The following is a 13758-nucleotide window of genomic DNA, read 5'->3' as shown; positions in this document are numbered from 1 at the left end:
GATCTCAAATGAGATCTGAATTCCATGTTTGCGTTCGTTAAAATAAAAGACAGGTGGTCTCAAATTTGAGACAGATGATTCAAATTTGAGGCAGACAGCCTAAATAGTGATGCAAATAAGACTGGGGACCAGTTAGGCCACCCTGTCGCAATTCAAATGCTTAGTGAATCGTTAGGAACTATTTCTCGTCACTTAACGTTTTTTTTCCGGATATCCTCATGTTCTTTGCTAACTTTAAGGATTTTCAATTACAACACTTGTTGCTAACGATTAGTAGCAATAATTCAGCAACACCTCATAAAATAATAGACTTTCCGTATGCGTTTTATTATCTAAACTTACTGGAATTCACATTACCAGAATTTTCACTATTGTAAGTCATAATAATAATATAATATTGGGTTCTTCATTCATAGAACCTCATACAGGCTAGAGGTGCTATAAAACGCATTTAATAGGGCATACAATCACTTTCTGGCTAAACTTCAAATTAATATATATTAGATCATGTAATAAATATTAATAAATATTAGGTCAAGTTCTTCATTTACAGTACCTTATTTAGGCTAGAGATACTGTAATTTTATTGATTAGGTTGAACAATCACTCTCCAGAATTTTTTTTTATATATTTTAAAGAAAGTAGTAGAGATTAATAAACTCTGAGGAATTAAATGTCATTAAATGAAATGAACATTAAATGTAAATTCGTCAAAATTTTTGAAAGTTCCATCGACTTAGCTCAGCTGATAATCCTAAAAATACTGAAGAACGTTTAGTAATGAACGTTATTCAAAAGCAATTGTTTCTATATTCTGACCTGATGTATTTAGTGTGTGTTATCAAAGACTAGAATTAATTCTTGCCATGCTCCAAATGTCGGTGAAATCATATTAGGAAAGCTGAGATAAGTTAGATTCTCCTGGATGGCAGGTGCAACAAGGGAAATATCGATAATTTTGTTGGAAGAAAAGACAAGTAGAGATTGGTTAAAATAATTATTTAGTGATATAATTTAAAGCATAATAAAATTTTTAACGTTTAATTTTTTTCAAATTAGTAGGAGAGAATTTGCGAAAATAAGAGGTTTTAACAAACCGCTTTTAAGGAAGAAAAACGTTAATGGCATTGCAAGTAGATGCAATGCCAAAAATGCCAAAAATCAGCCAAAAACAATTAAGTGCCATAAACTTAATTGTTTTTGGCTGATTCAGACTTAATTTTCAGACTTAAGTTCTAGTTTAAAACTGATAAAATAAACTTTAAAACTGATAAAATAAATACATTAAAATAGGTAACATAATTCATGTAAAATAGTGTAAAAAATCATGAAACATATATCTTGTATTATTTACATAATTTTACATAATCAGTCGATAAGGACGAAACCTTTCTACGGGCCCAGTTAGGCGACTTGGTCTGCCGTAAAACTGCTCTCAGTGCAGGCTGAAGATCGTCCTTTTCGGCCAGCCATCGAGGACCAAAGGAAAATTAGGTCATCCCTAAATGGGAGGGAAAGAGGTCTTGAGAAGGGATTTAGGAGAAATTGGTACTTCTTGGCAGGGTTAGATGGGGAGGCTTTGAATAGATTCGGACGGAGGAGGAGTGATTACAGCTGTGTTGGCCTCAGGCGACTTTGTGCTGTAGTGAGCTGTTAGTTGTAGTAGTAGTGTTGTGAGTTGTTAGTTGTTGTGAGTGATTTGTTAGTGAATAGTGAGTTATTAGTTCGAGTAGTTTATGAAATTTCGTTTCATATTTAAGTTTATTCTGGTTGACTTGTTTCTTCATTTTTTTACTGATCCGTAAATTTCATTCTTCCATCCATATTTCTATTACTATAACTTCTAAAACTATGTTATTATTATTATTGTTATTATTATTGATATTAATGTTATTATTATGTTATATGGTTATTATTATTATTTATGTTGCTATTTCTCCATGAATATCTGCACGAACTGATCCCTGGGGAAACTGAAGAATGATGTCTTTCTTTACAAAAACGATAATATGAATTTTATGTTAATGTTAACAAGTTGCATGAAACCTTCAGAGAAACTAGAGAATCGGATACTTAACTCAAGTAAAATGACATCAAGTAAAATTTGGTACATGCCCTGTCATTTTTTTATTTGTCAGGAAGTTGGACAAAAATATTGTAGCCTACAAAGTGTTCCTGCTTATTTCGCTTGTGTTGGTCTCTAAGGCTCATTTATGATTGAGCTATATCAATAAGGCTCAATCAGGGCTCATATCATAAGCAATGAACTGTTAATGCTAAACAAAACAAACTAAACAAGACTCGTAAAAAGGTATATATTTGTATATAAACAAATGTTTGATGCTGCGTTTGTTAAACTTAATCTACAGTGTTTCTTAGTAGTCCCCGAAGCCGCGCCACGCCGACATGACGGCGGCGAATGTGTGATTTAGTATCGGTGGCGGCGCCGATACTAAATTTTTCTGATTAAAAATAATAATAAAAATTCCACTTCACCAAGCACGTTCAACCTCGATTTTAGTAAGGATTTTTAAATGGTTGGCTAAAAACACACAAAAACAATATGACAAAACAGGAATTTGTTGGGCCGTTCGGAAAGTGTTTATGTTCACCGTCGATCAGACCAAGTAGAATTCTCATTTTTAGCCACTAGACCCAGGGAAACCTATGTTGTGTTTATGTTTAACATCGCATTGTTCCTATAAAATCCTGTGTTTAGTCATTTCCTTCTTGTTAATGATTTGGGCTAATGTGTGTATAACTTTCAAAGTTTGAAGTTCAAACATCTCCTGTTCATCAAATACATACGAAAAGGAAGTGAAAAAAACAAATAACAACATCGAAAAAACACTGTATACAAGTCAGATACCATGGCTTAACAACACCAACAATTTTAAATCAGCGGTTACATCACTTCAGTTACAATTGATGTAACAAAAGTGAGTTTGTTCACTCTGCCTGGAGTCATTGATCTTTTTGCAGTCACTATAAGTCCTGTCATGCTAAAAAGCCGTTTAGCTGGGACTCTTGTGGCCGGTACAGCCAGAACTTGACGAGCGTAAACTGCCACTCGCCGGATCTGATACTAGCATTGGACCTTGGGGTCCCACAGAATGCCGCAAATGGGCTTCTTCTTTGTATCTGCTGAAATAAGTTGTTTTTATAAGGGAGAACAAACCTGCACCTTCACCATAGGGCTCCTGCGCCCTACACTACAGGAGGAACTAAACTGCACCTTTACCCTCTTTTCTTATCTACACGGAATAACCCTCCAAAATTCTTTTCTGAAAGAAGTGGTCAAGCTATGACGTTTCAAGTCAAAGTTTAAGGCTACTTCAACTTCAGTGTGCTCTGCCAACTTCGCAAAAAAAAACTGTAATTCATTTCTATATATATATTTCTATACTAGCTCTAGATAATCTACCAAGCGGGAAACTACCACAAATCAGCATCGATAAATAAATGAAACCCAAAACGAACAGAAATTACAATAAATAACCGAGTCAAACTCAACACGAGCAGAAATTAACATAAGTTGGGCTCAAAGCCCCTATGCCTTCCCAAGGCTAGAACATAATTTGCTCTTTACTGAAAAAATATAAATGTTTTTACTTTTATAACTTTAATAGATCACATAACATTAACATTTTGATTACTAAATATCAGTATATGTGTATTAAACTAAAAATACACATTCATTTGTATTTTTTTCAGTATAGCGCAAATTATGTTCTGGCCTTGGGAAGGCATAGGGGTTTTGAGCCCAACTTATGTTAATTTCTGCTTGTTTTGAGTTGACTCGGTTATTTATTGTAATTTCTGCTCGTTTTGGGTTTTATTTATTTATCGATACTGATTTGTGGTAGTTTCACGCTTGGTAGATTATTTGATTTTAATTTTGCTCATTTTTTTGTTTAATGGAGTTATTTACATTTCTTTGAAAAAACTTATTTTGTGGACAAAGTTTTTTTAATTAATTTCTGTTTCTTTTGTATTGATATAGTCTTTTCATGGAAAAAGGAAATAATACTTTAAATCTTTTTGTTTTTTTTTAAGAATTTATAGTTTTGCCTGCTATTTGTATGCTGGAAAAAAATTTCAGCAATTTTTAACAACATAGACCCTTTTAAAAATCTGGACACAAATAGTAGTGTTTAATTTAGTTTCATACCTCCTCTAGTTGATCTGAAATGGAAAACTTGGTAACATTCGCAAAAAAATTTGTTTACTTTCTTTGATAGCTTGGATACACTTACGCTATTTTGATTTGGTCAAATTTTAAGAGCGGAAGAAACCCCGAGAGTTTGAACATAATGCCCTCAGTTATTCTTGGGATACTTCTGGGAGGACTTATTGGGCATTATCATTAACACAGTGCATTTTTATTTAATCTTAACAAAACATTTACTTTTTAAACATAAAGGCAAATGGAAGGGTGGGCGTCGGAGGGGGATTAGTTGCCCTCCAATCCCTTTCGACTATTATAAAGGAAATCAGCCCTTTCTATTTTCAATCGAATGAGCCCTTTTCAAAGTTCCTACGCCAGCTCCTTCGGTACGAAGGGCCCTGGTCTAAACAACAACGACAAAAATGATACATTATACCCACGTCGATCTCTACTATAAAAATGTCAAGCCTTCCAATCACTTTCAACTATTAAAAATGGCACTAGGCTTTTCGATTTCCAGTCGAATGATCCCTTTTTGAGTTTCTACGACAACGCTTTCCATAAACACCGTATATTCCCCCAGGGCATAAATTACAATTCTTACCCTAAGGGCTGTGAGGGTGGTTGTCATCGTCTAAGACCTAATTTCCAGAACTTTCAACTACGGTAAACAAAACGGCTATCTCCAAATTTTGATTGGATGTGTTTCGGGAAATGGTGGGCATGGGAGGGGTTTTAGATATCTTCCAATCAATTTCTACTATTAAAAAGGGCACAAGCCAGTCCAATCTCTAATTGAATGAGCCCTTTCGAAGTTTCTACAACAACTTCTTCGATATGAAGTGCCCTGGCCTAAAGGAACAAATAATAAATAATACATTGTGCCAACATCGTTCTTATATACCCCCAGGGCATAACTTAAAACCCTTGCCCTAAGGGTTGTGGGGGAGTAACCTCCTCAAAAAACATAATTTTTCTCTGGAAATCAGTTACTCTGAACAAAATGGCTATCTTAAAATTTTGATTGGATGTGTTTGGGGAAATGGTGGGCGTGGAAGGGGTGTTAGCTGCCTTCCAATCACTTTCGACGGCGGCGTATTAGTGACGCCGCCGCCGATAGAATCAGCTATTCCAATTTCCAATCGAATGAGCCCTTTTCGAAGTTTCTACGACAACCCCTTCGATACGAATTGCCCTGGTATGAAAAAAAATTAAAAAAAAATACTCCATTGTGCCAACATTGTTCTTTACTTAGGCAGCTCGATTGCGCTGCCTATGATAACATCCTGAATTGCCTAATGCTCTTTTACCTACCTCTTTCCATCCGAAAAATGAACAGAATTTTAAAGTGGAAGGTAGAATTTTTGTTTCAAGAAAAATTTCTTCTTCTCATTCCTACGAACCGATATACATGGCGAACCCAAGATGACAGTATTTATCTTTAAGAAACAGATTAGCCGGGATGACGGTTGAAGCCCCAAGGTCGATATCGATAACCAAAAAAGAGAGAAAAAAAAAAACGGCGGCGTATTAGTGACGCCGCCGCCGATAGAATCAGCGGTGGCGTCAGCGTGCGGGTGCAAGCTCGGTGGCGCGCCACCGTTTTTTATTCGGCGGCGTGCCGCCGACTTTGTGGCGCGACTTCGGGGTCTATTTCTTAGTCTACCAAGTGTCACCTTGCAAAGTAATTTGCGTTCTAAAGAAATCAGGTTTATGCAGCCTGATTATTTAACTGTTTCTCATCATCTTTCTTCTAAAGGCTTTAATTAGCACTTTCTAAAATCACTAAGTAGTTCTCCTTTGCAAAAAAAACATATGTAAACTCCACATAACGTATTCATTATTTTCTGTATCATTCCCCACAACTTCAATTCTCTATGAATCACTCAAATAGGAATAGGTAATAGAAAAATCACTCAAATAAAAATAGACCTCTAGTGTCAAGGTCTCATTTGTCACAAGTAAAGATAAATTTACAAATTTAGGTATCTACAGTATTATGTTGACCAAAACGAATTATAAGACAAGTCACAAAAAAAAGAAAAAATCCATGGCCAAGGCCGTATCCAGGGGGGGGGGGTCGGGAGTTTACCCCCCCCTCCCGATGTTTGTGTGACTCGTAATAACGTAAAAAATGGATATAAACAAATTTTTTATGCTTTTTGTGTTTTTTTTGTGTACCCCCCCCCCCCCCGAAAAAAAAAATCCTGGATACGGCCCTGTCTACGACTATCACATTTTTCACGATTGTCATTGGATCAACAAATTTTTTTTGGATTTATGCATTTATCTATACAGTATTATGATTTTATAAACGAATTTTATTTTATTATAAATAATATATATATATATATATATATATATATATATATATATATATATATATATATATATATATATATATATATATATATATATATATATATATATATATATATACATATATATATATATATATTATATAATGTATAATATTATTACATAATATATATATTATATATATATATATATATATATATATATATATATATATATATATATATAATTATTATATTATAATAATATATTATGTTGTATATTATAAACGAATTATAAGACGAGTCCAAATAAAAAAGAAATTATAGCGAATTGGCTGTTTAGCAAATTTGGAATCAATTTTATAGGAATATAAAGTAGATCTCTGGTGCCTAGGTACAGTGAAATGTTGCATAGCATCATAGTTGGGGAGCAACGCAGAAAGCTGTGACTCAAGGGGATAAAAATAGCATGATAAATTTCATGTTATCATTGAAGCAACGAAAGATTGGCAGATTTGCGGAGTTCTGTGTATCTGAAATTCCTGTTTTTATTAGTGACGTGACGAGTTCTGTGGATACGGACCGTCGGTAAAACAATCGGATTACGAAAGTTGAAACATCTTACCCAAATGAAAGATCTTAAGCCGAACCGGCCAGCCATGACAAAAAACCAACAAAGAGAAAAATCTCTAAAAAAAAACAAACAAACGAGACTGTGGCCAGTGGAGAGAAAAGAAAAACAACAGAAACAAAACACCGCGGATATTTCGCCTGTATACAAACAAGGCGTCTTCAGCACGAAAGACACAAAAAAAAAACAAGATAAAACTAAAAACCAATAAAACCACCACCAAAAAAAAACACAAAAATGTACAATCGGTGCAAACTAATCCACGTAGGGAAAAGATGCTAATATAGAGTTACTTCAGTGAGGACACCAGAGTAACTGAAGTAACTGAAGAGTTACTCTGGTGTCCTCACTAAAGTAAATATATATTAGCATCTTTTCCCTCCGTGTATTAGTTTGCGCCTATTTGAAATTTTTTTTTTTTGGTGGCGGTTTTATTGGGTTTTTGTTTACGTTGTTTTTTTTTTTGTGTCTTTCGTGCTGAAGACGCCTTGTTTGTATACAGGCGAAATATCCGCGTTGTTTGGTTTCTGTTTTTTTTCTTTTCTCTCCACTGGCCAAAGTCTCGTTTTTTTTTTTATTTAATATTATATTTTTTTTTTTTTTTTTTATAGAGATTTTTCTCTTTGTTGGTTTTTTATCTTACCCAAAAATGAAACAAGACCAGAAATTTTGTGTCATTAGGTTCTTCCAGCAAATATCCTATCGAACTGGATTTGAAAGGCGCAATTAAAATTGGAATTTTAATTGCGATTGAAATTGGAATTGAAAGCGGTAATTAAAATTACCGCTGGAGTTTTGATCGGTATCGGGATTTTTTCGTTTACCGATGTATCCATTTTTTTCATTTTTGATAATTGATGTGTCAGATTTTAGAAATTGATATTACGAAAGTATTTCTTTACATCTCTCTCCAACGATATGGTTTTTCTTATGAGAATTTAAATAAAAAAAACAAAAAACTAACGAAATGTTGTATGATCTTTTGTTAGAAATGCCAAGCAATATAAAACCAAATGACTGAATTCAACCCACAAATGTTAATGTTAATTTACAATTAAAACTAAAAAGAAAAAAAAATGCACAGAATAAATCAGCCTGGCTCCTGAAGATCTTGTAGACTATTCAATATTGCGAAAACAAATTCTATCTGGTGGTCACACCGAGTTTTACATTACTTTCCAAATATCATTTCGCATTGCGAATTTCCGTCTCTGTATTCAGTACCGACATTTCACTCAATATTGATATATCGAATATCGTTCAAATACCTAATCAGACTGGTAACAAGAGATTTTGATGTCCTTACCCCCCGCCCATTTTTCTCTCTCACACACACAGCCACCCACCGTGCAGAAAACCTAACCAGAACAAAGTGCCATGCGCAATAAACTGTGCAAACATAATTTCCAACTTGGCCCAGAGACGTACCCCTCACCAGGGCATAAAAAAAGATGAGAGATTATCGGGGGAGTTGACTCTGATCTGGCAACTGGATGGATTTGAGCTTAAAGTATTCCATGAATTCGAAAGGACAATACCTATTTATGCGAGAGATTATCGGAAGATTGGTCTCTGAACTGGACAAGGGATGGACTGGATTATAAATACTGCCAGAATTACTAAGAGCCTAGACCTTTTAATAATCGTTATTATCTGTTTATTGTACTCTGATCTTACAAAGGGATGTACTCGAGTTAAAAGTCTGCCAGAATTACGAACGGACCAGACCTATTTATGCCAGAGATTATCTGTAGATTGGACTCAGATCTGACCAATGGATGGAATGGAGTTCAAATACTGCCAGAATTACGAACAGACGAGACCTTTTAAGACGAGAGATTATCGGGGGATTGGACTCTTATCTAACCCAATGATGGAACGGATTTCAAATGCTGCCATAAATTCGAAGAGACAAGACCTTTTTATACGAGAAATTATATGATGATTGGACTCAGATCTGACCAATGTATGGAATGGATATCAAATGCTGCCAGACTTATGAAGAGACAAGACCTTTTAAGACGAGAGATTATCGGTGGATTGGACTCTGATCTGACCAATGGATGGAATGGAGTTCAAATGCTGCCAGAATTACGAATGGACCAGAACTTTTTATTCGAGAGATTATCGGATGTGTGGACTCAGATCTGACCCATGGATCGAACGGAGTTCAAATACTTCCTGAAATACGTAGAGACAAGAACTTTTAATGCTAGAGATTATATGATGATTGGACTCTGATCTGACCACTGGATGTAATTGAGTTCAAATACTGCCAGAATTATGAAGAGACGAGACCTTTTAAGACGAGTGATTATCGGTTGAGTGGACTCTGATCTGATCAATGGATGGAATGGATTTAAAATGCAGCCATAATGACGAAAGGACACGACCTTATAATACTCGAGATTATTGAATGATTAGACTCAGTTCTGACAAATGGATGGACGGGAGTTCAAATGCTGCCATAATTTCTCCAGGACGATACCAAATTATGCGATTGATTATCTAATGATTGGTCTCTGAAGTGGACAATGGATGGAACGGAGTATAAAGACTGCAATGAATACGAACAGATAATACCCGTTGATGAGAGAGATTATCTGATGATTGAGCTCAGATCTTAACAATGGATTGAATGTAGTTCAATTTCTGCCAGAATTACAAAGAGACCATACATGTTAAGACAAGAGAATATCAAATGATTGGTCTCTGATCTGTCCACTTGATGGGATGGATTTCTATTGCTGCCAGAATTACGACGAGACAAGACCTTTTAATACTAGAAATTATCGGATGATTGGACTCAGATCTGACCACTGGATGGAATGGAGTTCAAAGGCTGACTGAATTACGAATAGACAATACCTTTTAAGACGAGATATTATCGGATGATTGGACTCAGATCTGACCGATGGATGGAATGGAGTTCAAATACTCCAAGAATTACGCAGAGACCCTAACTGTTAATGCGATAGATTAGCTGTAGAGTGGTCTCTGAACTGGACACTTTTTGGAATTTAGTACATTGAATGACATACAATCTTAGAGATAATACCTGGTCCTACGAGAGATTATCTGTTGAGATTTCTCTGATCTTGAAACAGGAGAGACTTGAGTTCAAATGCTGCCAGAATTACGAAGAGACGAGACCTTTTAAGACGAGAGATTATCGGATGATTGGACTCTGATCTGACCAATGGATAGAATGGAGTTCAAATGCTGCCAGAATTACGAAGAGATGAGACCATTTCAGACGAGAGATTATCGGATGATTGGACTCTGATCTGACCAATGGATTGAATTGAGCACAAATACTGCCAGAATTATGCAGAGACACGACCATTTAATGCTAGATATAATATAATGAGTTGACTCTGATGTGGCAACTGTATGGAAGGGAGTTCACAGGATGCCAGAATTACGAAGAGACAAGACCTGTGAAGACGAGAGATTAGCGGATGATTGGACTCAGATCTGGCCAATGGATGGAATGGAGCTCAAATACTGCCATAAATATGAAGAGACCAGACCTTTTACGGCGAGATATTATCGGATGATTGGACTCAGATCTGACCAATGGATGGAATGGAGTTCAAATGCTGCCAGAATAACAAAGAGAACAGACCTATGAAGACAAGAGATTATCAAATGAGTGGACTCAGCTCTGACAAAATGATTAATTTGATTTAAAATAATTACTTACTTACGTCCGGACGAGACCTTTGTATTCTATTGTAAATCTTGAGAGTGGACTAATATCTGGACACTTTTTGGAACGGAGTACATAGGATTCCCTACATACTTCGAGAAAAGTAATTATTTTACTAGCGATAAGATGATGAGGTTACTCTAATGATAAAACAGTATGAACGGGAGTTAAAAGAATGCAAGACTAATTACTAGACCAGACATATAAATACGAGAGATTATCTGATGAGTGGACTCAGATCTGAAAAAATGATGGAATTGAGCTCAAATTATGCCATAAATACTAAAAGACAAGAACTTGTAAGGCAAGATTTTATCGTAAGAGTTTAATATTAACTGAACTCTTGTTGTATGGGAGTAAAACGGAACACTTAATGACTTAGATCAAATACACTATAAGTCGAGAATAAATCTATAGATATTTCTCTAATCTTAACACCGTATGAACTTGATTTAAAAGAATTCCATCATAATGAAGAGATCCGACCTTTTAAGACGAGAGATTATCTGAAGATTGGACTCTGATCTGACCACTGGATGTAATGGAGTACAAATGCTGCCTGAATTATGAAGAGACGATACCTTTTAAGACGAGAGATTATATGATGAGTGGACTCTGATCTTGCCAATGGATGGAATGGAGATCAAACACTGCCAGAATAACGAATAGAAAAGCCCAATTTAGACTATAGAAAATCGGAAGATTGGACTCTGATCTGACCAATGGATGGAATGGATTTCACCTGCTGACATAATTTTGAAGAGCTGATTAACTTTCCTACTAGTGTGTTTCTGATGATTTAAATCAGAAGTTGACACTTTAGGGACTGGATCACTAATACATAAATACGATTAAAGATTCCCTTCATTTTACTGAGTTAGAATATCGAGTGTGAGTACTCTATTCATAAAACTGGAAGTGCCGGAGTACTCCTGAATAAATAAATTAGTCGAGATGAGACCTGATAAGACAATAGATTATCGGAAGATTGTTCTCAGATCTTGCCAATGGATGGCATGGATCTCAAATGCTGCCATAATTACGAACAGACGAGACCTTTTAAGACGAGAGATTATCGGATGATTGGACTCAGATCTGACCAATGGATTGAATGGATTTTATCTGCTTCCATAAGTATATACGGAACATTACTTTTAATTCAAGATAATATATAATGAGTGGACTCTGATATGAACAATGGTTGGGATGGATTTCAAATGATGCCAGACTTTCGTAGGGACCAAACCTTTTTAGGCGAGAAATTATCGGGGGGGGGGGATTGGACTCTGATCTGACCAATCGACGGAATTGATTTCAAAAGTTGGAAGAATTACGAAGAGGATATGTAGAATGATATGAGAGAACATATGGACTAGCTCTGAGGCGTAACCGTAAAGTTGAAGGAAACCGAAGAAACATGAAAGAATATAAAGAGACTTTAGGTCAACCAAGGGCCTGTTAAAAGAGCTATCGTTTTCAAGTAGTTTTTGGTTAAGTAAGATTTGTTTTTCTCTCTTTCTTGCAGACACTTTCTATAGAGTTTCAGTTTTTTTACTTTTTAGAGTTTTTGATACTACTCAAGTTTACTCAAGACCAGGTTTTTATGGTTTTTATCTCTAATCCCTTGTAAAACGTACAAAAGCGATGATAACAGTCAAAAATGTGAATATTTTGTCTTGTTATTTTTATTTAAACAATTGAAAAACTTGTATAGATGAGACAAAATTCTATGAAAATACCATCAAAGATAGATACACATAGGCAAAATGTTGAGCCAAGTTGGATCAAATGCATTTTTTTCAGATATTTCTGAAATGCCAAAGCTGTATCACGTTGTCACACTTTTTACATATGACAAGTCAAATTAGTAATATATTTAAATATATTAGATTTTAGACTAATAAAGCTGATCAGTAAAAATGATATTCATTAAAATTGGATTTCTCGGAGACAAGAGCGGATCCAGGATTTTTGTTCGGGGGGGGGGGGGGGTTACTAATTTTCGACACGGTTTTCGACTAATTTTACAATTTTTTACTAAGGTTTTACTAATTTTCGACTAATTTTGGACTCGGTCAAAAATTTCCGGGGGGGGGGGGTTCAACCCGGGAAACCCCCCCCCCCCGGTTACGGCCTTGCTCGGAGAGAAATTTGACAAGAATATTTAAATATTATGTATTTGAAACAGTGTCCTTATTGTAATTGTCGAGTAATCACCTGATTTTTATGGTAAAAACTGCGCAGAAGTGAGTGGGTGTGGGTTTGAAGAGTCGGTGTCTAGTTGAGAAAGAGTCGAGGTAGAGTTTAGGAAGAGTCGAAGTACCGACCTATTTTTTAGCCATGAGCTGCTGAGGAATGTTTGCCGGGGTGTATGCAAATACCCCCGAAGTATAATATGCGTAGGCCTATTTAATATGTGCTATACGCAGGCCATATATGTGCAACTGGACCCTTCTTGAAGAGTTTAGGTTTTGTCAGTTTAAATCGCCTTTGAACAAAACCTGTTGAACACTGCGAAAAAACTTGACTTTTTTGGGGTAGGTTGGGCTTACAAAAGGATTTTTCCGGGGTGGGGATTACACAAAAAAGCGTAAAAAATTTGTTTATATTCATTTTTGTTACATTTTTACGAGTCGGACAAACATGCTGGCCGTGTGCTGGATACTAACAACGAAATTAAAAACAATGGATGATTGTTTTAATTAAATTGGAACAATAATCTAAAAAGGGCTTCTTCGCTTTGTTAACCTTTAGTGCAAAAAAAGTATTATTTGTGAGAAAAACAACGTCCATTTATATTTTTTTATGAGCAAAAACGATTTTTACTCGTTAAGCTAACACTTTACGATTTTTGAGTTTGTCTTTTTTTTCTCTCTTTTGTTATAAGTGTGTTCAGTGTTTTTATGATCTACGATATCACTGGAATAAATTATTGATTAACCGAAAGTCA

At 35.4% G+C, this 13758-nt stretch overlaps 1 protein-coding gene across 1 annotated transcript in view; it reads left to right on the top strand.

Moving 5' to 3' along the window:
- LOC148940336 (protein capicua homolog) overlaps positions 1 to 13758 on the top strand; it is a 330670-nt gene that overhangs the window by 107770 nt on the left and 209142 nt on the right. The window lies entirely within an intron of this gene.

Source organism: Artemia sp. Qi Xiang Cuo, chromosome 20 (assembly GCF_049724085.1).
Source record: "Artemia sp. Qi Xiang Cuo chromosome 20, ASM4972408v1, whole genome shotgun sequence".
Classification (NCBI taxonomy): domain Eukaryota; kingdom Metazoa; phylum Arthropoda; class Branchiopoda; order Anostraca; family Artemiidae; genus Artemia; species Artemia sp. Qi Xiang Cuo.
Note: the sequence above shows the minus strand (reverse complement) of the source record. Positions and strands in the feature narration are given on the sequence as shown.